The sequence below is a fragment of the Vicugna pacos genome, chromosome 11 (assembly GCF_048564905.1).
Source record: "Vicugna pacos chromosome 11, VicPac4, whole genome shotgun sequence".
Lineage (NCBI taxonomy): Eukaryota > Metazoa > Chordata > Mammalia > Artiodactyla > Camelidae > Vicugna > Vicugna pacos.
The window spans coordinates 14,583,462-14,608,589 of NC_132997.1; the positions used below are offsets into that span (position 1 = coordinate 14,583,462).

Genomic DNA, 25,128 nt, shown 5'->3' on the forward strand with positions numbered 1-25,128 from the left:
TTTTGGAGAAATTTCCAGTTATAGAATGTTAACCAACTATACATAAAACTCTGAAAAAGAAAAGATGCAATACTCAGATTTTGGAAGACACTCAAAATATTCTCCTAAGTCTTAGTAGTTGGAAAGGCTGGGCTTCTCCTAAGCCACTTATTTATTTCACAGCCAGTGAGCATCTCCCACAAATCCTGCTTCCCTGTGTGTGCTGGGAGCCTCAGGCACATTGATGCTGTCTATCTTATAAGTCACAAGGCAGAGGCGTGTGTCTCACGCCTGCAACTCTCACACAGGCTCAACTCCGAGCCTCAATTTGTGAACTTGGCCCCATTTTCTCACCTGTTTATTTGGTATCTGTTCTTCTGTAAGCTGCCTGAAGTGCTTCTTGGAACAAGTTAGAAGAATGAGTGGGTAGAGAAATGGACAGATGGACAGGTGAGAGATGGGCAGACAAACAGGGAGACTCCAAGAGAAGGGGAGCAAACAAAATTTCCTATGCAAAACCCTCTTCTAGTCAAGGAAGAAAACCATCACGAAGAAGTGTGAAGAGGCAGGTGGCTTAGGACTGTTTCCTGGATTCCATCAAAAGTCACACCACGTGATGAGAGGGTAGAAGTATAAATAATAAAAGACAAAAAGCATGCATGTTTGAAAAATATATCTACATTATGTACTTTCTAAAGAATAGATTTATATCAGCAAGGCTCAATAACACAATCTTTGGGTATTTACAGAAGTGAGAATCCCATCTCCAATCCGCAAGACATCCCTTCGGAGCACTGAGAGTCTACACGGTGCGATCATAAAGCCGTAACCGCAAAAGCTGTGCTATCCTGCACTTACGAGGAACGAGCAGCTGTGCTCGGCCTGCCCACGCGCATCATTTACAACCCACAGAACCTCTACGGGGGAGAGATGACTAGCGAGCCCTGTCTCTGCAGGACAGAAAAAAAGTCCGGGAGAGGCTAAGCCGACCTACAAGTTCTCCATCTCACAGAACTTGTCACTCCAGAGCAGGACTCGAACTCGGCCCACGTTTGTAACCACAGTACTACCGTACTTTATGTGCTTTTTGTGTGTATAATGCATTTGTTTCTGGCATGAAAGTGTATTTAATAAATGATCGGTTGTCTTGTATATTTCATTAGCTCACAATCTTTATATTTTTGAATTGTACTCTTCCCCTGGAGAAATGAACGGAAAGAGCAGTGGTCAGAATGAGGTGGGGCTCCATTCTTTATCTGTTACCTCATCTCATCCAAGTCCCCAAGCAGGGAGAAGGAGCAAATGCTCTCTTCATCTTTTCAAGAGAGGGCTCCAGTGATGGTGATTTACTCAACTCCAAAACTAAGTCTGGGGGAAGGGCACATGCAGCAACGAGAGCAGTATCACCTGTAGGAAGGCGAAAAGAGCTCAGGGGATGGCTCAATGGGTCAGCCTGATTTAATTTCAATTGATAATTCAATAACACACTCTAAAAATACTAGCATGCAATGGATTTGCTCTTTCTTGACATCTAGCAAGTTTCCACAGCCGACATGTAACATTATCAGGAACTAGTGAAAGGAAGAGTCCATAGACAAGGAAAATCAATGCCACAGGCAGGCTGAAACCCAGGCTGGAGGAAAGGAAGAGAAAGGGCATATTTAAGAAGAGGGGAAAGTCTGGGAAAAAGACATCATCACAAGGACTCTCAAGCATCATCCAGCAATCATATAATCATTCTTTCAAGAGAGAGTTACTTAGGTCCTATTTTGTGCGAGATTTTACAAAGGGCAAAGAGAGACCGCAGCGTCCATGGTGGCAGCAAGTTGCGGGGCTATAATACAATTCTAATCCTGGTACCTTGCACACTTGTCCTCAGTATAAAGGCAAAAATTAAAGTAAAATAATACTATGTAAACCATACACATTGCTGAAATAAATTAAAGAAGACCTAAATACCTGGAAAGACAAACCACGCAAATTCCTGGATCAGATGACAATATTCTTGGGATGGCAGTGCTCCCCAGAGTGAAGCACACATACAACGTGGTCTCGATCACAATCCCAGCGGGCTCGTCTGCAATAACTGACTAGCTTCTGCTACAATTCATATGGGAATTCGAGGGTCTCAGTAACCAAAACTTACTTGAAAGAGTAGAACAAAGTGAGAGGACTTGTAATTCTCAATTTCAAACATTACAACTGTATCTACAAGTGAGATTAGAGGCCATTTTTAAGTTATTATTGTGTTTATCCTTATTTTCTAAATTCTGTACAACGAATATACCTGTTAGAATAAGAAAAATAAAAAGTAAGGTATCTTTTAAAACATGCACACCGATTCATTCATTGGGAAAAATTATTTTAACTATAAAGAGGTAAACAAATATCTAGTGAAAAAGGACTACTTAAAAACAAGTGTGCATTTACAATTTTCATAAATTGAAAACTGAAAAGCACAAACACATCAAGTTTCTAGGGAGACTGGTGAAACATATTAATAATTATTTTCAAAAATTCTAATTGCACAATGAAAACACAAGAAAGGGAAAATCGTGATTGACAGGCAACTGCGAACACGTGGAGAGCAAAGGCCTTGAAATCACTGTTCCTTTAACTCTGCTACTAGCTCAATAGGAGAGGAAATTCCTCACTGAGGGGACAGTGGAATCCCATGCATAAGATAGGATACACAGTGCAAACTGCAGTAGTATCGGGAGTGAATATGTTAGAAGAATTCTGAAGTTACAACATGGCTGAAAAACTATAAAAACACTGACAGACAGATTAAAACACACAGTCATACATATTATATAGAAACATGAACTCTGCTCCCATGTTGCATAGAAATACAAACATATTTGTTCATTTATGGGCACTGATTACTTTATCCCAGGTAGAATATTTCAACTAAAACAAATAATCAATATTACACTCCTATTGTCAAATGTACTTGATAAGTTACTCTGCTATGTAACCATATGTGTCTAAGATAGATCTAAAATTAGTGAAAAAGAGCTTTGTATGGTTTCTTGAATTCTTCTCAAAATTCCAAGTTTAATTTTAAAATAGATCTGAGCAGTATTTCTATATTATCTTTTCCCTTGTGAAATGAACAACACAGTCTTTTTTCAAAATTCTGTCCTTACAATGATTCACGAGCACAGTATCCTCACAAAACTGCTGGACAGCAAGTCACTATCCAGACACTGTGACCAAATAAATGAAACAGAAGGAAGACAGTGACCCTATACTGGAGGACTTATAGTCTGTGTCAACACTGGGGTTTTTACTTGATTGGTTTGATTGGGTAGCAAAATAAAATCAATCAAGTACTTTCTTTGAGCATTCTATAAGTCATGACTGTGTTTAGTGTCATTAGCAGGAAAGACTTAAGCATGACTTGGTTAGGTCAACTAGCAACAATCATCACTGGAGAGTGAGTAATAAAGAAGTTAACTGATAGCAATGCTTCTGCCTACATGAGACCTAAAATAAATCTACACTGATATCCGAAAGGAAAATAAGGAGATGAGGTCCCCAATGAGAAAACAAACTAACAAGAAATCAAAAAATGAAAGTCATTTTCATTAATGATTCCAGGCAGTAGTGGAGCATGGTGGTGAAGATCATAAATGCTGGGGACAAACATGAGGGTCTGAAATCCCACAGCACTAGGTAGATGTGACACTGATATTTCAGTGAAATTTTCTGCATCTCAGTCTCCTATCAATAGACTGGGGACAACAACTGCACCCATCTCCTATAACGGTCCTAAGAATTAAGTTATTTTATATATAAAAGCTTAAATAAAATACCTCAGAGTTTAAATAATACCCCAAAAGCACAAGAAACAAAGAAAACAGAGACAAATTGCAGTTCATCAAAATTTAAAACTTTGCTTCAAAGGGCACCATCCAGAAAGTGAAACAACAACACAGAGGAGAAAATTTTTTCAAATCACTTATCTGGTAAGGAATTTGTATCTCAAAATGAAGAAAAAAAATAACCTACAAGTCAACAATAAAAAGGCAACTCAATTAAAAGGTTAATAAAGTATCTGAAAAGGTATTTTTCAAGGAAAATATACAAATGTCCATAAAGCACAATGTAATGATGTTCAATAGCATTAGCTGTAAGGGAAATCAAGTCAAAACCACTAGGAGAAACCGCTTCACAATCACTACAATAGGGTATAATAAAAAAAAAATGGTAACAAGCACTAAAGAGGACAGAGAGGAAGCGGAGCACGCAGCCCTTGCTGGTGAGGATGTAACACAGCGTGGCCACTTTGGAAAACAGCCTGGCAGGGCCTCAGAGAGTTGAACATTTCGTTTCTGACTTACCCAGCAATTCTGCTCTCTGGGCACACACGTAAGAGAACGGAAAACAAATATCCACATAAATAATACCACATGAGTGTTCACGGCGACATTACTCATCACAGCCAAAAACAGAAACAACCCAAATGCGTATCAGCTGATGAATGGGTAAACAGTGGGGCCCAGCCATAGAGTGGAATGTTATTCAGCAATAGCATAGCACAGAATAGTGACTAAGGCCACAACATGAGCAAACATTGAAAACGTTACTCAGTGTGAAAGAAGTCAGTCACAATAGACGTTTCCACTTATATGAAGTGACTCGATTTACATGAAATGTCCAGCACAGGCAAATCCACAGAGAGAAAATTGGCTCCTTGGGGCTGGGGGAGGATGGGGAAGATGAGAATGTCTGTTTATGCGTACGGGGCTTCCTGTTGGGGGGATGAAAATATTCTAAGATTGACTGGGATGCACAATTCTGGGCATAGAGTAAAAACCGCTGTACATTTTAATGGGTGAATTCTATTCAAACTCTTAAGAACAAAAGGACCTTGGGCCAGTATCTTCCATAGTAAATGCAAATTGCTAACTTTTATTAGAGGAAAAAGAAACTGCTCTCAGCATGAAAGCAGGAGATCAGCAAATGTGAGTTAACCGAAATTGGACAAGAGCATTTCACTTGAAACAGTTGCTGAGTGTACACGAAATATTCAGAAATAGGAAAATCACCTTGACATCACGAGGAAGCATTCTGTTTCAAATACAGATCAAGGATTCGGCAAGCCCAGCTGCCAGAAATGACCAGAGAAGAAACCTGGTTTATAAAACTAGCACCAGAGACAACAAGGAATGGTGATGAGGAAAGCAGGCGGCGAATATCTGGAACAGTTCGCTACAAATAATTTCTCCATCAAAAATTGAAAAATAAAATGAAAGTGATGAAATGATCTGTTGACCGCTCGAGAATGGGCTTCCTTCGGTGCTGGACTGTTCTTTAACCCCGATTGAGAGACTCAGGAGAATCAGCATGGCTCCTGGGGGTCCCCAAAGGACTGCCCACCAGCACGCTGACCACCATCACATCTGCCAGGTTTGAATTGCAGAGAAGAGACCAAGTTCTGAAAGGCACAGGAAATATTGACAAGGGAAGAAAACGCTGAGGTCAGTCCTGGGACAGAGGCCCTCTGAGCAGAGGCCCGAAGGCTGCAGGTGAAGTGCAGTAGACCTGGGGCAGGAAGGGATCACGGGGGAGCATATCTCAATTCTCTTCTGTCTCTGCCTCCGGTAGGAGAGATAAAGCCTGCATCCTTCTCACCTGGAACTGTGGGTTCTGGCTGGCAGAAGTCTTACTGACACGGAATGATTATTCAAGACTCTGTGGAAAAAGTCAAGAAATCGAGAGGGAGTAGGGAGCCATCTCCATGAGCCTCTCAAATGCTCCCATATTTATAGGGTATAATCAAAGGAAAACTTTGTTAACAGTTGTGAGATAGTAAGGAGGAAATTCGGGAAAGACAGGATGAGGCAGAGATTGTAGAATACACAATGAGTACAAAGGATTAGTGTATCTTTAGGGAAGTCATGGGGTGAGGGGAACAAGATACATTTTTAGATATGTTCATTAAAAAGCAGACCACCAGACCAGCCAGGTCCTTGTTTTGGGGATAATACACTATCTAACAACACACAAGCCCAGCGTTTATAGCTGAGGGTCTCGGTCCTTGCTTTACAACCAGCAGAGTGCTATCTAAAACCTCAACTACACAAGCAAAGCATTGTCTCTGCTTTTTAAGGCAAGGAGTCTGGAGTGAGGATGCACAGGAACTTGCTTATAAAGCAGTATCAAAGCACATTTTTTCTTCTTAAAATTCAGAGGCAACTGGGGTGTGTTACAATTTGTTAACCCAATCATCTGCTTCCACATGGAACCATTATGGAGGACACCCTAGGATGAAAATCCTGGATGTGGGTCTTTTCCTGCCATCTTCAGCCACTCTAGCAGGGTCTAGGCACATCCGTGAATAACGATCCTACAGTACCACTCACTCTCTTAACTCCTGGTGATTGAAACTTAATTTTAGCTCTACACAACTTAACGTAGAAAAGTTTCAGCAATAAAAGATATAACATTCCATTTATATCTCATCATATTACTGATTTTCTGATTGCTCTAAGCTGCTTCTACTTGGTAAAGCACCTCATTCTGAAGCTGAATTCAGTAATTTCCATTGTGTATTTCTAGCCAGTTTGGGCTCACTAAATTCTTTTGGTGAAATATCGATACACTTAATTGATTTCTTTGTTTATCAATTTCAGCCAGGAGGAGAGGGAGTGTCACTCTTTTCCTCAGCCCACCCTCAACTCTTTTCCCATCAACTCAGGCCTCCTGAAAACAAAACAAAGTATTTGTTTCCCTTCTACTCTTTCCACAAACCTAACAGGAAACATCAGCCTGGAGAAAGAATTCAACACAAATGTTAAAACAAAAATCTATAAACCTGAAACAATACCATCTCCGAATCATGATACACAATGACATGAGAGTAAGTGTGTCAGGCACAAAGCATGCGGGAGCCTGACTACCTGATTTCTATTCTTCAAAGGAAGGAAGGTTTTCGTATTTTTTATTATCATTCTTGGTCATTGTTTCTGATTATGCCAAAAAATAATTTATGAAATAATTATGCACTGCAATAACTGATTTTATTGTATCAATTTTAGAAGGCATTCAGAGGGGATAGGAAAACCCACCTCTGTAAAATATGCAAAATTTCTTCCCCTGTTAAGAACACGTATACAAAATGCAACAGAGAATTCAAATTCTTGTGGAGAGGAGCAAAAGCCACAGAATCAAATCAAAGTCATTACAATGAGTCAATTTAAAATTCACTGGACAAACATGCTCAATGCAAACAAATAATTTTAAAGGCACACTGCAAACCATTCACTTAATGATCTGCAGGCTAGAGGAAGAATTTCACTCTTTAACAGACAACAGAAATCAATAGGGTGCCCCACCAAACAAGGAGCAATGAACAATCAGGTTTTTAACAGTTCTGATAAATCAGCATGTTCTAAAGATCAAAAACCAGAAATTTTAAACATTCATTCAAACCACAATGAAAAAAGCACTTAAAGAAAAAAAGAAAAGAAAGTAAGCACATAGATCATTTCAACAGAACAATGAGAATTTCTTGTACCGCTGGAAGAAAGAACAGGCTATAGCCTTTTACTTGAAAAGAGACTACTTTAAAAAATAACTGCTAAAACACATTTCATCATTCATGTTGCCTTTAAAAATCTGAGGTACTTGTATCTGATCAGAAAAGCAATTCTGAGTAATAGTATGTTACAATTCAGTGCCAGTTTGCTTTAGAAGAAAAGAGAAAAGTTACTGTTTCTAATTCTGCACAAAGTTTAAAGAACCTCCCTGCCTCTATCTCCTCCCATTTCCTAAGCTCATGCTCCCTAACCCTTCTGAAACAAGTATGAGAAAGTCTTATTCGCAATATGCCAAATGACAACTGAATATCAATTTATTAGTGTAAATATATGCCAACACCTTGAAATGGAGGAGAAAGGTATCAGAAGTCTATATGGAATTTCTTTCTACCTTCCTGAAATCACACACACCAACGTTCACACAGACACAGACACAGACACAGACACAGACACAGACAAATACCCCCTGGATTATTGGGCACTTCACAAGCTTAGTACTTACAAATTGTAGAAGGTAACTTTGTAGTTACTTTAAAATACAAAACTGTCAGCTTTTGAAAGCCTTCATCATCTGCTAAACCATCCAAATATCAAAGAGACCCAATTAGCCTTCGCTGTAGAATGTAATTTCCCTTGATGGCAAAACAGACTCTAAGAAGTACTGGATCAAAGATTCGTGTTTATCACTACCTATGATCGTTTTTAAGCACATTAACAGATTCAGAAATGTATGTCTCAAAAACATTTATTCCTATTGAAATAGTATACGTGTTCAATTGTCTATACAGTGACTAGGTCCCATGATGGTGTTTAAGAGCTATTTTGTGTATAGCAATATTTACTTTCAAGTGCAGAAAAGGAGGGTGTGTATTACTCAGTTGTAGAGCACCTGCTTAGCATGCACAATGTCCTGGCTTCAGTCCCCAGTACCTCCAAAAAAAATAAATAAAAATAAGTGCATATTTAAAAATAAGAATAAAGTTATAAAAAATGCAGACTAAAAACCACTGCAATCTAGGTGCTACAATTATACTAAAAAAACAAGTGTTTCTATCAAATATTAACTATATGCCAATCACAGAGACAACCACAAGTCACACATGAAGCATCACGTGTGATTCTCAGCAACCCTACTAAGTAGACACGGATGAGAAACCCGGCTCTGCAGATGAGGAGACGGAGCTCGGAGGAGCCGGGGACGCTGACCGTCCTGCTCCCCGTGACACCGTGTCAGCCCAGGGCAAGCGCTGACAGAGCTGCACTGAGGGGACACCCAGCTGCATGGAACCTTGGGGCACTGGGGAGTCCCAGAAAACACTAAAAACTTTTCAGTGAAAAACCAGCTAAAATATATTACACTGTGCTGCATCCTTTAAACAGGGAAAGTGACTGAGACCTTTTTGATGCCTCCGTGTCCTTTCTGCCATTATCAGTTACTTGCCCTCACAGTGTGACCAGTGATGATCTGGACCCCATATGAAGTGCACTCAGATGGAAGAGCTTTTAAAGCTGTTTTATGAAGTTTGTAAGACTGTCTATGACTCACAAAGGCGGTCATCCATCACTTCTCACCGGTGTGGACGTACCACCTGAAAGCACTCCTTTCTGCTTTTTAAAATCCCTTCATCTACTCCAGACTTTTCAACAGCAAAGAAGTAGCTCAACCACAGACAGTGGACAGCTTTTCACCAAATGGACTCGAACAGCCCATCTGACAACCTGGAAGCCCTTGTCTTCTATTAAACCCACTTCCAGGTACTTCATCATTTTCTGATTGGTGGACTCGGCCTCTGACTGGCCTACTCAGAGAGCTCCCAACCTCACATCCAGGGGTGGGAGAGGACCATGCTGTTGGGGAAAATCAGTGAGGAAGCTGGACATCCTCCAGCCACGTCTGCACGGGTAGAAGTGCCTCAACGTGCTCAGAAATTATACCGTCATCATCCTTGGGCTCCCATGGACTGGTTTCACATTAACCAAACTCATGAGACACTGATGCAAGAAAACCAGAAACTTAACTTTTTAATGTAACAGAAGATGTGAATCTATGAACCAGACTGAAATATCAGAGTTCAACCATGAGTACATTTTCTCCTCCACGGCCCAATCACGGGCAGGCAGTCACATGGCAAGCATGGACAGAAACGGAGCAGGAAGGGTTTCTAGATTAATTCAATGGAGTATATTTCTATTATATGAACAGATCTACTGCCCAGAAGTCAATTAACGCCAATCACGGTGCACTCTCCGTGGACAGTGGCCAAGACATGACTATGAGCTCCTGTGTAACACTCCTTTCCCTGTCCTTTCTAGGCTAACTGATGCACAGAGGTACAAAGATTCAGGGATGCCGATAATGCTAAACACCCAAAGCCCATCTCTGGGAACCTCAAAACCAGACAGCCAGGGTTTAAATACCAGCTCTGCCAATTACTAGTTCTGTGATTTTGCCAACTTAATTACCCTCTGTGTGCCTCAATTTCCACACTGTAAAACTGGGATAACAATCAAACCTTCCTTACTCGCTTGTTGAGAAGATTGAAGGATTCATTTCTGTAAAACTCTCAGAAAAGAATGTAGCACATTTTGGGTGTTCAACAAATGTCAACTTAATATCAAATTGTTTTACAAGTCTCCCCTCTAATCATCTTATGTGTTTCCTGGCTAGCCTAAGTCCCAAATAAAATCCTTATTTCTCCTTTTATACACTCTTGGGGAGCACCCTTATGTTCCATCCAACCACCTGTTTAAACTGAGGGAGTAGATGTCTCCTAACCACTCCTCTGGGCCATGGAGAGTGCTTCTCCATTCACACCCCTGGCCTCTGGCCCACAGCTAGCACTCATTACACTAACAGAGTGAGGTGTGAGTCCGGGGAGACAAGCAGGGCATGTGAAACCCTTCCTTTCACTCCAGTGTTGGTCACCATTGGGAAGCACGCGGGATGCTCAGCTCCATGGCAGGAAAGCCCTGTGCATGAAAGGGCAGGTCTTCTCAAGGGAAGGCTCGCTGTGGCCCAGAGCTACATGGGACAGGGTGATTCTGTATTTCTGGGACACAGTATCATGACACGCATTTTCCCACAGCCTTGAAGTTCATGGAGAACGTGGCTTCATCAGTAACAAAGAAGACATTTATCGCCTGTATACTCTTTTGTGTCATCTCTCAGTAGGCTGCTGGAGACAACATGTGTATAAGTATTGGATCTCCTTAAACCCCAAAATATATGAAGTAACAAATAATTCTGTGGCTTAACGTTGGTTTAGGGCGACTGTGTAACAGTTCTGACTCTGCTGATGCTAAATTATGGGTATAGGAACTATGGAACCTCCTCAAATATCTTTCATCATAAAACCATCTCTTCTTATTTTCCTGTTTCTTAGTAATTGCCAAAGACTCTCAAATGATGGCTTCACACAAAACAGCAGCTAAAGTTTAAGAGCCCTCTTGACATACACACTGTGGTAAACACTGCACATAATTTCTAATTCTCACAATTCTACAAATCAGATACGAATGTCCCTATCTCACAGACGAGGGAAAAACTCAAAACGAACTGACTCAGGCTCAAGTGGCTCAGTGGCAGCGCGTGCAGGCAAACCATATCAAAAACTACACCCCTTCGTATATGTACCAAATCTCCTACCACCAATTAACACACAGCGGCGGGGTCAAAACTCAGGGAACTCAATACACTTTTCACCTTTAAGGTCCTCCAGATGCCGCTTCTAGCCGTTTTATAAAATCCCGGCTCACTGGTTTCTAATATTAGAAGAAAAGCCCGATTTTGCTATTGTTTGCACAGCAAGTCTGAAATGTTCACAGTGAGATGACAGAATAAATCTAAGATATAAGCAGAATAACTTTTCCAGTTAGACAGACATAATGGACATTGGGCTATTCTGAAGCATTAAGTAAAGTAATCAAAATAAAATAACGTTGTTTAAGCCTTCTTTTACAAACAGGAAAGTTAAGACTGTAAGAAGGTGCAACAGTGCCACCTATGGCTAAAATGACCTTCCAGGTTACCGGGAAAGATGCAACACAAAAATTGCCTGTAGGATCAGTAACGAGAATCAGATAAATAAAAGTGCAGCACATGCTGCACTTTGATTCGGGGGAAAGGAGGGATATTCAGTATTTAATCTGATATTGCTAATACTCCTGAATATAAACAGAAGACATAGGCTCATGGAAACTCATCTTAGAAGAGGAAAGAATCCAGTTCAGCCACTTCATTTTACAGGAGGGGAAACTGAGACATGGGATCTGTCCTCCTGGCAATCAGCAGCAAAGCTCTCCTATGCCTCATGTCTTGCACTGTAGCCAAAACCAACAGATCTGTATTAGGCCTATATTCATAAAATTCACGTTTGTATTTTTCCAACAGTAGGTTATCTAAGTATCTTGCAAAATACTAAAAGAGCCAGGATATCATACAATTTTGTTGCCATACAAAAACATTTATTTACATAATAAAACAGCATGAGCTTTATTCTCTCTATTAAAAAAGTGACATGTCAAATCAATATTTTGATATTTTAAACCTGTTAAGAATGTAGAAAAAAATCAAAATTTTCTTTAATCACAAAATAGAGGAGCTTATTCCCTGAAAATGATCAATATGGATTTTACTAAACTTAACGGATCTGGTCAGAATCCCACGAATTTAAATGTCTGAGTGGATGGTTACACGGCAACATAAATTCTGATTTGTAACAATACATATTCTGTGTAAATAATCTTCAAGGTCATCTGATTAAGGCAATTTAACTAGTCCCTGTCTCACTAGAATGATACAGATTTCATTAAAACTTCATACTACACCAAAAAAAATAAATGAATCCTTGTTACTTTAAACCATATTCAAATATATCATACAAATACATATTGAATATGTATCAGAAATAAGCGACACTCTTTAGTATTCAGAGTTGATCCTTCTAAAATATCTGTCATTGTGACAGCACACTTTTATTAAGCACCTCTTGGGTTCTTTGTATACAAGGCATCTACCTCTCACAGTCAGACAAATTAAACGATATTACTCAAATTTCACAAATGAGGAAATGTACTTAAGCCATGAAAACAACGTACATATTCATCAACAGGAAAGAAAAGAGTAAAGACTTTTCTTACAATATTCACTGACAATCTTTTCTTCCATATTAAAACTACATAAAACCAATTCAGTCTTTGTAAGTATTTCTGTCAAAAAGGGCCACAAGAGAAAAACAAGCAACATCATTAGCAGTGGTTGGACTTTAAGAGCTCACTTCTCTTTTGCACTATAATTATTTTTAATGTTTTGTTTTTAGTGCTTACAGAGCACTAAATTAAAAAAAATAACTTTTTATGTAATTACCTGAGAATTAAAAATATGTGAAAATGAACAATTTTAATTTCTGCCACTCTGTCTCAACTTCTCAATGGTGTCTCTCCTTTCAAGGCCTCATCAGTCTGAGATCACTAAACTCGGCCATTTATGGAGTCACAGGTGTTCGGGTAACCACTTAACGGGAGGCTGATAAGAGGAGCAATTAAGAATGCATTCTGTGCAGCCTGGGTTCCAGCACCGAGCTAGCCACAGCCTGCTGTGTGTAATTTGGGACAAGCTGCCCCATCTCTCAATCCCTCAGCTGCAAAAAAGGAGACACTGATACCTACAATCAAACACCTGCTATGAAGTAAAACATGAGGAAAGCATTTTAGCCTTAGGTAGGTGTCCACTCACAGCGAGTTTGGTCATTATGATGATGAGGATGGCTGTTAACAAATTAAGCTCGACCAAACAGGAGAAATCACCTTAAAGGAGAAACATTTTAAGTCAATGAGCATTTCCTTTTGGATGAATTGCAGAATATTCTAATGATTTTTTAATAAACCAAATTTTGTCCATTAATTATAGATTTACAGGTTCATGGACAAGTCTCCAGAAAAAGAATTAGAGGCCTCTTACCTCTGTAAACTAAGAAAGTAAATTTTAAAAAAAATCACGGAGGAGATTATACCTCATTTGGGAGAGTATGTGCTTAGCATGCATGAGGCACTCAGTTCAGTCCCCATTAACTCCATTTAAAAACATTGTTTTTTAGGAAATGGAAAATTAAAGCAAAAAGATGGAGGAATACAGAATTTTTTAGAGACTCATCTAAGATTTAAGATGGGGAAGAAACCATCCATTTCTCAGAAGAAATCTTGAGGACTATGTAAACTGGATCTGAGATGTCTAGTCCTTTAACATTATTCCAGAATTCATATTACCAAGTCTTAAAATTACCTGATAACGCACAGTGGTGATACTGATCATAACAGCTGCCATCACGGATCGAGCTCCGGCTAGGACTGCTCTGTTCTGACATCTCTGCCCCTCAGGCCTCACCAGGATGAGAGCACTAAATTCGGTCATTCAAGAGCATCTTTTGTAAGTCCTCCATTTGTGCTTCTGACTCTCCCCTCACCAGCTCCTCTGAGGGAAGCACTGTTATCATCTTCCCCACTCACAGATAAGGCCACTGAGGCAGAGACTAAACCCGTTCCAGGTCACATTGGCATTAAAGGACTTCTGTATTTCTGCTGTTTGCTTTTGACAAAGGAATCTGAGATATCAATTCAAGGCAGACTCTTAAATAATCAAGTCTGTCAGGTCTTCACCTCAAAGAGCAGATACTATAAATTCCTGATGTAGGATGAGGCTGCCGCCACAAACTGACTCAGCTTGAAATTAATATCCAAGATGAAGCAGCGGATACACGTAAATATTCACAATTGTCAACTCTGCTCACGGGTCTGGGCCCTTCACTGCCTGAACGGGGGTGCAATCCCCACCCGTGTCTGGGAGAGAAGCGCGGCTCTTCCCCGGCTCACCCAGGCTTCACGGGGTATTTCCCCCCACAGACTGGCCTCAACGATTAAAAGATCTCAAGATTTTTACACCATGCAAATCTAAAAGACATTTCTGCAGATGGAGCACTTTCTCAGGCTTAAATCTTTTTTGCCTACATTCAGCCAGGGGGAAAAAAGAAACATGACTCTACAAAGTCTCTGACCCGCACCACTCACAGGAGTAGAACGGCCAGAGCAGAAGATGGTTCTTCACATTGCAGGATGAGAAAAAAATAAAGATGCCCCGACAACAGGCACTCCCAGAGACAGTGCTCAGCAGTCTTCTGCACACTCACGGTTGTGCAGTCCTAATCACCTTCTATTTCCAGAACACTTCATCACCCCCAAAGAATCCCCCTGTCACTAGCAGTCACTCCCTAATCCCCCTCCAACCAGCTCCTTCCAACCATCACCTGCTCTCTGCCTCTGCATGTGCCTATTCTGGGCTTTTCATATCACTGAAATCAACAATATGTGGCCATTTGTGTCTGCTTCCTTTCAATTAACATGCTGTTATCAAGGCTTGTACATTTTGAAGTGGTATCAGCATCTCTTTCTTTTTTTTTTTTGAAAACTTTAAAGATTATTAGAAGGTGGTAAGTACTATCAGCAAGAGTAGAGTGGAGCATAAGTGATTGGGTTTCAAAGGGAAAAGTGTGGGTTGAACAGTCAAAGTGGACTTCCCAAAACAGGTGGCATTTTTCATTTTCCTCTTCTTTTTTGTCTTTTTTATTCACTCTTACGTGTGAATAATGTTCCACTACATGGAGATACTACATTCTGTTCATCCATTCAGCAGCTATTTAAGGACGAGGCCAGAAAAATGAGTGTAAGAGGTGACTAGCATGGATGGCATTTAAGCAAAGGGCAAAATGTGCTTTCAAAAAAATCCAACAAAGAGAGGCACAAGGAAATTCAGTGTATTTCTGAGCAAAGTGCTTGCTTGCTTCGGCAGGACTACCGTGCAGGGCTGGGGTGGATATTGGCAGGAGTCACGGTGAGGGAGTCAACTAAGACTCCCCACTGCAAGCAGCTCAGCCAATCCTCCTCCCTCATCCTGTATTGTTAGAGAAATGTTTCTAGGTTACTCTTATTTCAAGTAATAGCATTTTAACTGCACATCTGATCATCTCCATCAGACCACATTATCTCCAAGCCACAGAAAATCATTCACTGACCGGAGCAGCTCCAGGACATAAAGGTGAATGATCAGGGAGTCCTGCAGCATTCCAGCCTGCAGGCACAAACCCCACATGTACCCTGGTGATGTCCAGAAAATAAAATGCATGGAAATTTCTCACTGCTGGTACACGACATCTGCCCTCAAATTGCCCCAAAATCATGCTGGCAAAGCACTACTCAACCCTCTCACTATAAAAAAACCAAAAAGCTAAGAAGGCAAATTTAGGCTCTTGCATTGAAAACCAGCAACCATCACTGCCAGTATCTGAGCAGGAATGCTCCTGACTTCGAAAACCACTGCGCAGATACTTTTCAAGCGTGAAACTCATATATGTATTCCAAATAGATGATATTGCAGTAGGATTTTTCTTTTCAAAATTTCCACTTGCAACATTAGCACAAGAAAATTTATGTTTAGGCTTTAAAAAAATCATTTATCCTCCACTTTCTTAGTTTTGAACTTATTATTATTTTATAAATGGAGTTATGCTGTGTATTATAAACCGTTTGATTTCTGAAAACAAGACCTTTATGACCTCACTATTTCAGAGCAAACTTTAACGATTCTTTGAGAGGTGGGACCTGGGGCGCTCACTAACAGCTCTTTAAATACTGACAAGGATATGCTATTAAGTAATGCAAAGGCTCTAACTCCACATTAGCTCAGAAAGCAAAGAAACTACACCAAAGACTTCCTTAAATATTTTATATATTCGTATTCTTTTGAATATTAAAATTCTTAAAAGATGATTTTTTTTGAAAAAGAAAACAGCTGTTTTAAATTTCCTCTCACCAAGAAAGCAATCTTTGTCAAGAATAAAAACCCCTATGGAAATCGAAATGACAGGACGTTTCTAGCTAAGTGAACATCCAGATCTGAACACAAACCTAAATCCAATCAGATCTCACTTGAACGAGCTCAACAAAGTCCTGGGCAACCCTGGAAATTAGCTCTTTTGTTCCAAATGTTGGCTGAGCTAAGATAATCAAACAAGGAAGGGAAAGAGAGAAGACGAAAGTCCACCTGGCAGCCTCCATCAGTTTTCTTCCAGCCACAAGGTGCCTCTAGGGCGGCCCCGCTAACAAGCCCCCCATAAAGAAAGCCGGCATCCACACTGCCCCTGCCGTCCCCAAGTAGCCCCGATGCCCATATTCCAGCCTGTGAATGGTCTTCTAATGATCCCCCAGTTGGTGGCACCTACCCCCTCATCCCCGCTACACACACAGAGCCACGGCAGCCTTCCCAAATCACAAATTTGATTACATCAACCCCACTTCAAATGCTTCAGAGGCTCCCTGTTAGAGTTCTAGCCCCACCCCAGACCCTGCTTGCCCAGCCTCACCTCAGTACACAGGTTCCCAGTGACCTCAGGGGTCCCCTGACATGCTCCTCCCTCTCACTTGCCTCCAGGCTCATTTTGACTGTTTCCCAAGGAAGCCTTCCTTCCCTCCAACCTCCATAATTTGTTCCTCTCTTCCTAGAGCTTTCTAGGCTAAGTCAACTTCTGACAATGCTAAGCTCTCAAGAAGCAAATACATTTTGCTTATTATCGTGGCTACACCCTCTCTCCCCTATACTCACAGAAGTGCACGTGTTATGAATAAATGAATGACGGGTTGGGTCTCAAAGGGACTGACATACCTGCTCTCGCCCATCCCGATCCTTCTGTCTGTAGAATATCAGAAGCAAAACCTGAAGTACCTTCCCTGAGGGTCACTTTCTGTTGACACCCTTCACTGCCTACTGTGTCAGTTCTAGTAAAACTCAACTTATTCCAAAGCCCTACACCCCAGACTCTCTCCAGTGTCCTCCCCAGCAGGGGCTCCCTCCACCGTGGACTGCATAGGGCACTCTCCCCGGGTCCCCACGCCAAAAGCCTCCAGGCCTCTGCCTGGGCTGCACCTGCGACCTGAGCCACATTCTTGACTCCTCCTGGCTGACTCTTACTCTGTCCTCACAACTGAATTTAGAGCCCATTTCTTCCAGGAAGTCCTCTCTGATAATGTCCTTTAGGTCTTGTCTGGGCTCTATCTATAGCAGCAATATATGGAGACCAACTGGGTGCCTGCTCCTAATAAGACCACGAACCCTTGGGGGCCACGTGGGAAGGAGTGAGAGATTACAAGAAGGATGGGGAAATCAAAATGCAAAAATCACAGCCCAAGTCCCAAATTCAAGGATACTTTCTCATAAAAAAGTATAAACTATTTCACACGTGTCCAATTTGGCTACTATTTTTGTGGCTTGTGGACAGCAAGAACTTGGTGTTCTAGTCCAAAACCTAGGTTACATGCAAAGAAATGTATATATTCATATCCAAAGGAAACAAGAGCTGCTCAACAACAGTTTGCAGTTAGAACTGAAAGGAAATTTGATAAAGGCAATCTCTCTCTCTCTCTTCTTTCTTTTCTGGAATCATATAATTTTAGAAGTATTTGCGTGACTAACAGATGGCTACAGTCCGTGATTTTGCACAGGAGTGTTTGGGGCTTAGGAAGCCCAGATTAGATTCACTCTGTAAATGAAATCACACCAACAAACTGATAGGTGCCGTGGTGGTGGAGCTGATGTTCCAAAGCAGGCAACCTTATTCTGTAAGAGAACTCTAAATAGAAAGCAAGAAATGCAATGTACTATACTGAATTTGATTTGCTATATGGGTCATTAACTGATAGTACATCTTGACTAATGGAACCCAAAAATAAATTGTCAACGTCGGTTTTCTTCATCTGACCGTTTTATGCTAACTTTGGATATTAAACACTCACTCCATATGGAAAGCTCAGGCTTACGCTGCAGCACATGTACATCCCGCGGAAGAAAGCTGACCAAGGGAGAACTGGAGAGTTTCCGTTCAGAAGCTGCAAAGTCTGGTTTTGCACCTGTACATCATTTGCAACCACGTCATCTTCAAAGGAGTTAGACGTTACTTCTGTGGGGCGAAAAGCACTGCGTGCTTCAGAATCATCAAAGAACGCTGAGCTTTGTGAAACAGTCCTGAGGCACTTAAATCATACTTTTTCTGAAAGGCTCCAAAGCTGACCCACTTCACCATTCCAGGTATAACAGGGAAGTACTGGAAACAGTAGAGAGAACATGACCTTGAAGTCTGACAAGGCACTGCTTGAATCCTGCTACAGCATTTACTAGCCGCTAAATGGACCAATTCCTTAACCCCTCTGAGAAGGCTTCCCAATCTGCAAAAGGGGGCTGCCACCGCCCACCTGGGAGGCATGGATGTGAATGAAATACGCAAGTAGGGCGGCCGACTGGTACCTGACATGGGCCCTGGCTAGTTTCCCTCCGCTGCCCTTCTCCCCCTTAAAACTTGCACTGTTCCCCCGGTAATGATCAAGCCCCCAGAACAGACTACCCGTATCTTCTGTGTATCCCTGGATACATGCCTTACCCTTAGGAGGCCAGAAAAACAACTGCCTCCTCCCAAGTCACTAACAATGTTCTTAAGAGTCTGGGTATTTTTAACTCTATTTTTCAGGGAGACTACTCCAGAACTTTCCAAGCACCATTCTCCAGGTTGGCTCCCCTCCCTTTTCCCATCCCTTCTCACCTCAGATCCTCTGTCTGACTGCCTTCTGTTCATGGGAAAGAGAGTCCGGTAGGGTGGGGACTCCCTAGGCCTCCCTCCCTCCCTCACAGGTGACTGTAACTACATTCTCCCCACTCCCCACTCCAACTTCAGCTTCTGAGGACTCTACCCTCCCAGACCCTGCATCCTCTGCACCTTCCCAAGACGCACATGTGGCCACGACCCTCCCTGCAGATTTCTTCCTGGCTGGCCCTGCCCACCCCCCGGCCCCTTAAGGATAAATAGCATTGCTCTGAAAATGGGAAACGCCGCTAACTGACACACCAAAGCTGCATGGTCTGGGCTTTCCTCCAACCCAGGCACAGCCCTGCCCCCCCTCAGCCTCAGTCTGCAGCCCTCGAGAAGATCTAATTCACATGCAAGGCTGTGAACACCAGCAAAGAATGACGACTCCCAACGTGTATCTCTAGTCCGGCTCCTTCACTTGAGCCCCAGGCTCATCGACCCGAGTGCCTCTTTGAAGTCCTAACTTGGATGAAAAATGGCATCTTAAAAATGCCTCATGTCCACCATTTACTCTGGAACTCGATTCCTGGCAGGTATCTCCCAGACTCCCCATTTTAGTAACAGCCCCAGCACCCACCTAGTTGTCTCAGGTCACATTCAGTTTCCACTCTTCCCTCCCCCCGGCCCTGCCCTGCAATCAGTCCTGTTATTTATGACAATAAGTCCATCTCAAGTGTGGTTCTGCAGGGACCATGGCCGGAACCCCACAAGCTCACAGCATGGTGCACTGAGTAACAGTCCTCCGTAGGGTGCTCCCCGGCGGGGGAGGCATCTCCTGCCACTGGCCACCTCAGAAGGCACTGGATTCTCACACAGGAGGCCCAGGAGAAGGGACTCAAGGTTCTCCCGTGGTCTGAGCTTTGAAGGGCCCGAGGTTTGGGGGAGCTCCTAATTAGCAGACACACTTGAAAGTGAGCAGATGAGGATGTGGGAACCCAGGCAAGGCTGTTCTCACTCCAACTCCTGGGCTCACGGGAGCCACGGGAAAGGCCTGTGTCCAGGGTACAGCCCGGCCATCACAGATCCCAGCCTGCAATTGCCAACCCGGACAGCCTAGACTCCATCTACTTGCGACACTTACTTCTGTTCTGTTCACCACCCAGAATGTGATGGACTCATTCAGATATTCTGGCCTGTCTCAAGTGAGACAAATTCAGTGAAAAATGAAGTGTCCACATTTGGACCAGAGCATGAAAGGAGAAACAAGGCCTCATGGTCAGCATGATGGTGGTGGCCACGCCCTTCCACCGGGTGAGATGAACCATGGTGAGGGTGAGAATCCAAGGTCCTAAGTCGGCCAAATCATCTTCCTTCACGGTTGTCTGGGGTGTTGGAGACTGACTACCACAAACTAATGACATGGCCGTCAGTGGTGGACGTCAGCTGCAACAGAAACGGATTCAGCTATTTACTACCAACATGGGTTAAAAGTAAATCCCTGGGTAGGGAGGTCTGCACGGCTGCTGAGGCAAACCACAGACCCAGCTCTGAATGCCCACTGGCTGAAGCAGAGAGGAAGCTATGGCCGTTTTAGCTGTCCCTGTGTCCAACAGATCCAGGTGAGCCAGCTACTTAGGAGAAGGCCATGTATTCCTGATACTCAGAAAAACCAGCCTCGTAAAGGGAACAAAATAGTGGCATGGATTTTAGACCCAATTCAGCCCCTTTATGAAGGCAAAGTAAAGTAAATGGCACGGGGAAGTTGAATGCAAAAAAAGAAAATTAAAGAACCAAACGGTGACTGCTTCCTCCAACAGCGTCCCCTGCAGATGCTCACCCCCGAGCCGGCCACTTCCTCACCAGTGACCGCCGGCTAGGAAGCGCCGTCACGCACGTCACACAGCGACAGCCAGGAACCGCGTGCCGAGCACATTTGTATAAAAGCAGGAATCGTGCAAGTTGCCGCAGAATTTGACTTTACAATTTTAAATACTCCATGAAAAGAATCCCTCAGCAGCCGTCTAAATCAATTCGTATCTCACTTCTTCAAAACAATGAAACAAATTTAATAAGGGCGAATTTGTCACCAAATAAAAGGAGGACCAAACAGGTTCCTCAAAGCAAGGATTTTAACAGGTATCAAAAACCAGTGGGTAATGTGCAAACAAAGTAAATATTCCAAAAATTAAGAAAATACAAAATGACGAGGATAATACATGGATCAACACAGCTGTTAAGTTTTTGCTTTTTAAAACGATTGAGACAGCACGGATGGCAATCTGGCTATTTCCAATGCAGGATGTGCACAGCCCACATTTTCAGATGGAACAACATGCTCACTGGGCAGTACAGGTGAAAAAGGAATAAAGAAAAAGGAAAAGAGGAACAAGAGAAATTAGAAACACACAAGAACAAAAATGATTTTGACAGCATGTACAAGAATTTACGTGAGTGTGTGAGGCCAGGAACGCGGGGATGGTGAAACCCACCCTCACCTCTTGCTCCAGGGAAAGCAGGGGCCTGAGGGGAGCGGTGCTGCCGGACGACCCCAACGTGGTCAGCGCCCCTAACCCAAATTCCACCTACAAGCGTCTAGGCAGATTTTGAGCTACAAATTGTGGTCGCATTTCAGTCTGGACCGTTTTACTCACTTCCACCAAGAGTAGCAGGAGAGAATTAGGCTCTGCTCCTGCACCAAATCATTGTTTAAAAAACTAATGACTGTGGAATACTAAAAGCAACAATGGGGTAAAAGTGACTGGAGGAGAATGTGCTTGACCCGAGCTCACTGGCCGCGTTATCTCACTGACGTTCAGATACTGGCTGAGCTCTTATGGTACCAGGACAGACAGACCCACAAGGAGGGAGATTTAATGCGCGGCTGTATTTTGATGCCGGGAGCCATGCCTGGTACATGAGGTTCTGGGTAATCAATGGTGACAGTGTCAAACACTGTGGGCTAAGTACACATCCGGCTACTCCGCCAAGTCCCAAGTGCAGACTTCAAAAGACAAAAACAAGCTGGCATTCTTTGGTGGCTCTGCAGACTCAGAGACAAGCATTTGTTGAGTAAAAATGTCACCAGTGACTCCTATGACAAAAGAGGAGGCACTGGCGTGGGGGCTGGGGCAGGGCTCAAGGCTTCCAATGCTCACTCACCAGTCTGTCCAGGGGGAGAAGGTGGTCCCTGCTTACGTTGCACCGATGCACCTACCTTGACTAATGCCTGGGGCCTCAGCAGGTGTTGACAGGTGAGGTGAACAGAGCCAGACTCGGTGTAGCACGGTGCTGGGAGCTATGCCCTCAGCAGTGCCCAGGCTCCTAAACATACCAGCACATCCCCAAGAAGCAGAAGGGGAGTGCGGGCATGTAGGTCACAGGACCCTGTGAGGACAAGCACAGATCATGGCCACGACAAGCCTCTCCCCTTCCTTAAGCCATACAGGTATATCTGGGAGGAACAGAAAATTCATCCAGAGACCGCTAGGTGGGCTCTCGCAGGTGGGACTCGGGTCCACTTCTCTTCTCACTCACAGGGCTGGTCTAGACATTCTTTTTATCAATTCTCTAACATCTTCTCCTCCAACTTACCAACAACCAGAAAGTAGGATCTGATCTTAGGTAAGTTCAAGAATCACAGAGCACTGCCTTCACGGCGGGCCCAGCAGCATGTGCCAGGTTCTCCGACCGTCACCTGTGGGACCACCATGAGCCCTCTCCAGACTCAAGGACAGAGGCCGTAGGACGGGGGGACACAGCCTCCCTAACTCTCCCCAGCAAAGGGGGACCACTTCTCGGCAAAGACATCTCACCCTCTTCTGCCCGAGGGACAGCACGATAGATACACTGGGAAACAGAGCAGAAGGTGGGGGGGTAGGCAGCCCAAAAGAGCTCGTCTGTACTTCCGAGGCAAAGTGGGGCCTTTGACTTAATCACAGGGACAAACTGAGAATGAACATTTCCCTGCTCTGTCCCATACACCGTGATACGCCTTTCCCTGCATAAGGAGTTCATTCGGAAGTCCCTGGCGGTGTTTCTGATGTCCTAACTTGGCATGGTGGCTGTTGGGCAAGAAGAGAGGGCCTGAGCCGAACAGGTGCTGGGTCTGGGAGGCAGGAGACACCGGCTCCAGCCCCAGCTCAACCAGCGCCTCGTTCCGCCTCTCGGGGTTAAGCATCTCATCCAAAAGCAAAGGGATGAGACTGTCCCAGGACAGGCTGCCCAACAGAAATGAAATGAGAGCCATGTAAAGAAAGTTTCCCAGTTGCCACGTTTAAAATAGTAAACAAAGAAACAAACCAACAAACAAAAAACAAATACTAGAAACTGATTTTAAGAACAGATCTTACTTAATCAACTGTATGCAAAATACTATCATTTTGACATGTAATCAATGTAGGAAGTAAAGAGATAGTTTATATACTTTTGCTAGACAAGCCTCAGCGTCTGATGTGCATTTGACCTACAGCATATCTCAGCTCAGTCCAGCCACCTCCCCAGTGCTCCTAGCAGCAGTGGCTTTGGCTAATTTATTGGACAGCAACTCCAGGGTTCCCACCATGGTCCTGGCTGTAAAGCGGGAGTAAGTGTCCACACTAACCCTAAAAGGATCTCTCTGAAACAAAGGCGGATTCACTTTGAAATGTCTGTAAACCGGCGGGCTGCACCTCCCTCCCCCCTTGGCTACAAGACAGACTTCTTCCTTGCTGATCCCTTTCTGGATGTAGGGAAGCAATCCGGCACACAGCCAGGGTGGGCTGGCCTCCAGGTAAACTTACCTGCTGTCTGTGTCTCCTTCTCAAAAGGGATGCAGAGGAGGGGAATCTTGCCCCAAAATTCTTGTGGCCACCATCCAGCCACTTGGACTTGAGCAAGATGAAGAGTGAGTCAGTGAAGTCCTCGATCCTCTTCTCCACCACCCTGCAGTCCTCGTAGATTGAAGGACACGTCGGTGAACGGCTGCTCGGCTACCTCCCCATGCGGCACAAAGACAAAGAGCTGAGGGTCATTAAGCCCGGTGCCATACAGCCCCTCTGCACGTGCAGCTTCTCCAAGGCCTTGGCAGAGAGACAGTTGGTAATGGTGACAAGGCCCACGACTTTGCGGTGTGTCTGGAAGACGCTCCACCCATTCTCAGGCACATAGTGGTGCCTGTAGTGGATACAGAATGTCCACTGGGAGCCGCATGGGCTGATATGGCTCACCGAGGTGAGTAGCTGATAGATGCAAAAGAAATTCTCCTCTGAGATGATCTCCATTGGTTGGACCACAATGGGAAGTGTCTGGTGGTCCTCAGCACACTGCACGTAGTCAGGGATGCTCATGTTGCTGGCCCTGCCGAGAGGGGTGAGGAGATGGAGGTACATAATCTGCTGTGTGCTACGGGCCCATCTGGGTTGCTGTGACCTGGTGTGTACCAGCCAGAAGGCAAGGGAAGCCAAAGCAAATCCGGGGGTACAGTTTGTCCTCAGAGTCTGCACATGGCTAATGTATCTCAGATCATATTACCCAGCTGTTGGTCTAGGCTTCCTGCCTCTGCAGAGAAGGGTCATTTCTTATTTTCTATTTCCAAGCACCTAGCAAGGCCCTGATGCAAAGTCACTGCTCAAAAATGCTGAATAAAAAATGAACAAAGAAAATGCTTTCCCCAAACCCCTTCAGCAGAATATAAAGAAAAGGACCACAGTAGGATTAAAAGATCTGGATTTCTATCAAAATTATTTGAACCCCTAAGCTTCATAATAATGGATAAGAAAACTTGCCTAGGGGAAGAGGATACAGTTCAGTGGTACAGCACATGTTTACCATGTACGAGGTCCTGGGTTCAAAACCCAGTACCTCATTTTAAAAAATGAAACAAATAAATACACCTAATTACCCTCCTGAAAAAGTATTTTTTAATTCAAAAGTCAAAAAACACCTTGCAATTGACACAACATTGTAAACTTGACTATACTTCAATTAAAAAAAAAATCCTTGCC

General features: G+C 43.3%; 1 protein-coding gene across 3 annotated transcripts in view; it reads right to left on the minus strand.

The window, feature by feature from the left end:
- The window catches only part of LOC140699645 (trafficking protein particle complex subunit 9-like), a 193,253-nt gene that overhangs the window by 24,927 nt on the left and 143,198 nt on the right, over positions 1–25,128 (minus strand). Inside the window, exon 3 of one of the 3 annotated variants that reach the window (XR_012077888.1) lies at positions 24,216–24,481. The exons of the other annotated variants lie outside the window; for them this stretch is intronic. The gene's annotated coding sequence lies outside the window, so the exon portion shown is untranslated. Of the gene's footprint in view, positions 1–24,215; positions 24,482–25,128 lie in introns of those variants that run through there. 3 annotated transcript variants of the gene reach the window in all.